The 3,755-nt window shown below is 42.8% G+C and overlaps 1 non-coding gene across 1 annotated transcript; it reads left to right on the forward strand.

Moving 5' to 3' along the window:
* Positions 1-3,315: 3,315 nt before the first annotated feature.
* LOC148579642 (small nucleolar RNA R71) lies at positions 3,316-3,423 on the forward strand. The gene has a single exon (XR_015896242.1). It is a non-coding gene; the product is annotated as a small nucleolar RNA R71 (small nucleolar RNA).
* The last annotated feature ends 332 nt before the right edge of the window (positions 3,424-3,755 follow it).

The following is a 3,755-nucleotide window of genomic DNA, read 5'->3' on the forward strand; positions in this document are numbered from 1 at the left end:
AACCTCATAAACTTCTACTTCCTCTCCAATATGATGCTATGGATCATGATAGCCCGGTCTATAGTAACTTCAGACCGGTTGCTAGTAGGAATGATTGAGCGTTGGATGAACTCCAACCATCCGCTAGCCACAGACTTGAGGTCATGCATTCTTAGTTGAACCGGCTTCTCTCTTGAATTTCTCTTCCATTGAGCGCCCTCTTCACAAATGTCTATGAGGACTTGGTCCAACCTTTGATCAAAGTTGACTCTTCTAGTGTAGGGACGTGCATCTCCTTGCATCCTGGGCAAGTTGAATGCCAACCTTACATTTTCTGGACTAAAATCTAAGCATTTCCCCCGGACTATTGTAAGCCAATTCTTTGGGTCCGGGTTCACACTTTGATCATGGTTCTTGGTTTTCCATGCATTGGCATAAAACTCTTGAACCATTAAGATTCTGACTTATTGAATGGGGTTGGTGAGAACTTCCCAACCTCTTCTTTGAATCTCATGTCGGATCTCCGGATATTCACCCTTTTTGAGTTTGAAAGGGACTTCAGGAATCACCTTCTTCTTGGCCACAACTTCATAGAAGTGGTCTTGATGAATCTTTGAGATGAATCTCTCAATCTCCCATGACTCGGAGGCGGAAGCTTTTGCCTTCCCTTTCCTCTTTCTTGAGGTTTCTCTGGCCTTTGGTGCCATAAATGGTTATGGAAAAACAAAAAGCTTTAGCTTTTGCCACACAAAACTTAGAAGGTTTGTTCGTCCTCGAGCAAAAGAAGAAAGAAGATAGTAGAAGAAGAAGAATTTAGGGGAGATGTAGGGTAGTGGAGGTTCGGCCAAGGGGGAGAAATAGTGTGTATGTTGTGTGAAAATGAAGGAGTGAAGATTGGTTTATATAGGAGTGGAGAGAGGGGTAGGGTTCGGCCATGTATGGGTGGGTTTAGGAGGAAAAGTGGTTTGAATTTGAATGGTGAGGTAGGTGGGATTTTATGATGGATGGATGTGGATTGGTGAAGAGATTATGGAGAAGAGGGTAGAATTTGATAGGTGAGGGGTTTTTGGGGAAGAGGTATTAAGGTGATTGGTGAAGGGTAATTGGGGAAGGGTGTTATGGGAAGGTGTGAAGAAGAGAGAGAGAGAGAGAGAGGAGGTAGGTGGAGATCCTGTGGGGTCCACAAATCCTGAGGTGTCAAGAATTTCTCATCCCTGCACCATATTGGCGTGTAAACGCCCCTTCCTGTGCCTATCCTGACGTTAAATGCCAGGTTGCTGCCCATTTCTGGCGTTTAACGCCAGCTTTTTTCCCATTTCTGGCATTAAACGCCAGCTTTTCTCCCTTTTTTGGCATTAAACGCCAGCTCTATGCCCATTTCTGGCATTAAACGCTAGTCTGGTGCCCATTTCTGGCATTAAACGCCCAGAATGGTGCTAGACTGGGCGTTTAATGCCCATTCTGCTACCCTTACTAGCGTTTAAACGCCAGTAGGCTTCTCCTCCAGGGTGTGCTGTTTTTAATACTATTTTTCATTCTATTTTTGCTTTTTCAGTTGTTTTTGTGGCTTTACATGATCATCAACCTACAGAAAACATAAAATAACAATGGAAAATAAATAGATATGATTAAATAAAATTGGGTTGCCTCCCAACAAGCGCTTCTTTAATGTCAATAGCTTGACAGTGGGCTCTCATAGAGCCTCACAGATACTCAAAGCATGATGATGGCCTCCCAACACCAAACTTAGAGTTTGAATGTGGGGGCTCTATTTGACTCTGCATTGAGAGAAGCTTTTCATGCTTCCTCTCCATGGTTACAGAGGGAGATCCTTGAGCTTTAAACACAAGGGAATCCTCATTCACTTGAAGGACCAATTCTCCTCTGTCAACATCAATCATAGCTTTTGCTGTGGCTAGGAAAGGTCTGCCAAGGATGATAGATTCATCCATACACTTCCCAGTGTCTAGGATTATGAAATCAGCAGGGATGTAGTGGACTTCAACCTTTACCAAGACATCCTCTACAAGTCCATAAGCCTGTTTCCTTGAATTGTCTGCCATCTCTAGTAAGATTCTTGCAACTTGTACCTCAAGAATCCCTAGCTTCTCCATCACAAAGAGTGGCATGAGGTTTATACTAGACCCCAGGTCACACAGAGCCTTCTCAAAGGTCATGGTGCCTATGGTACAAGGTATTGAGAACTTGCTAAGATCCTGTCTCTTCTGAGGTAATCTCTGCCTAGTCAAATCATCCAGTTATTTGGTGAGCAAGGGGGGGTTCATCCTCCCAAGTCTCATTACCAAATAACTTGGCATTTAGCTTCATGATTGCTCCAAGGTACTTAGCAACTTGCTCTTCAGTAACATCTTCATCCTCTTCAGAGGAAGAATACTTATCAGAGTTCATGAATGACAGAAGTAAATTCAATGGAACCTCTATGGTCTCTGTATGAGCCTCAAATTCCTATGGTTCCTCATTAGGGAACCCCTTGGAGGCCAGTGGATGTCCATTGAGGTCTTCATCAGTGGAAATTACTGCCTTTCCCTCCTCTATGCATTTAGCCATGTGGGACGTGTTTATGGCCTTGCATTTTCTCTTTGGATTTTCTTCTGTATTGCTTGGGAGAGTACTAGGAGGGAGTTTAGTAATTTTGTTTCTCAGCTGACCCACTTGTGCCTCCAAATTTCTAATAGAGGACCTTGTTTCAGTTATGAAACTTTGAGTGGTCTTAGATAGATCAGAGACTACAGTTGCTAAGTCAGAGTGGCTTTGCTTAGAATTCTCTGTCTGTTGCTGAGAAGATGATGGAAAAGGCTTACTATTATTAAACCTATTTCTTCCACTATTACTGTTGTTGAAGCCTTGTTGAGGCCTCTGTTGGTCCTTCCATGAGAGATTTGGGTGATTTCTCCATGAAGGATTATAGGTGTTTTCATAGGGTTCTCCCATGTAATTCACCTCTTCTATTGCTAGGTTCTCAGGATCATAAGCTTCTTCTTCGGATGAAGCTTCTTTGGTACTGCCTGTTGCTGCTTGCATGCCAGACAGACTCTGAGAGATCATATTGACTTGCTGAGTCAACATTTTATTCTGAGCCAATATGGCATTCAGAGTATCAATCTCAAGAACTCCTTTCTTCTGATTTGTCCCATTATTCACAGGGTTCCTTTCAGAAGTGTACATGAATTGGTTATTTGCAACCATCTCAATGAATTCCTGAGCTTCTGCAGGCGTCTTCTTCAGATGAAGAGATCCTCCAGCAGAGCTGTCCAATGACATCTTGGATAGTTCAGACAGACCATCATAGAAGATACCTATGATGCTCCATTCAGAAAGCATGTCAGAAGGACAACTTCTGATCAATTGCTTGTATCTTTCCCAAGCTTCATAGAGGGATTCACCTTCTTTCTGTTTGAAGGTCTGGACCTCCACTCTTAGCTTACTCAATTTTTGAGGTGGAAAGAATTTGGCCAGAAAAGCATTGACCAGCTTTTTCCAAGAGTTCAGGCTTTCCTTAGATTGTGAATCCAACCATATCCTAGCTCTGTCTCTTACAGCAAAAGGGAAGAGCATAAGTCTGTAGACCTCAGGGTCAACCCCATTGGTCTTGATAGTGTCACAGATTTGCAAGAATTCAGCTAAGAATTGATGAGGATCTTCCAATGAAAGTCCATGAAACTTGCAATTTTGTTGCATTAGAGAAACTAATTGAGGCTTCAGCTCAAAGTTGTTTGCTCCAATGGCAGGGATAGAGATGCTTCTCCCATAGAAGT

The sequence above is a fragment of the Arachis ipaensis genome, chromosome B10, assembly GCF_059453495.1.
Source record: "Arachis ipaensis isolate K30076 ecotype BB chromosome B10, ASM5945349v1, whole genome shotgun sequence".
In the NCBI taxonomy this organism is placed as follows: domain Eukaryota; kingdom Viridiplantae; phylum Streptophyta; class Magnoliopsida; order Fabales; family Fabaceae; genus Arachis; species Arachis ipaensis.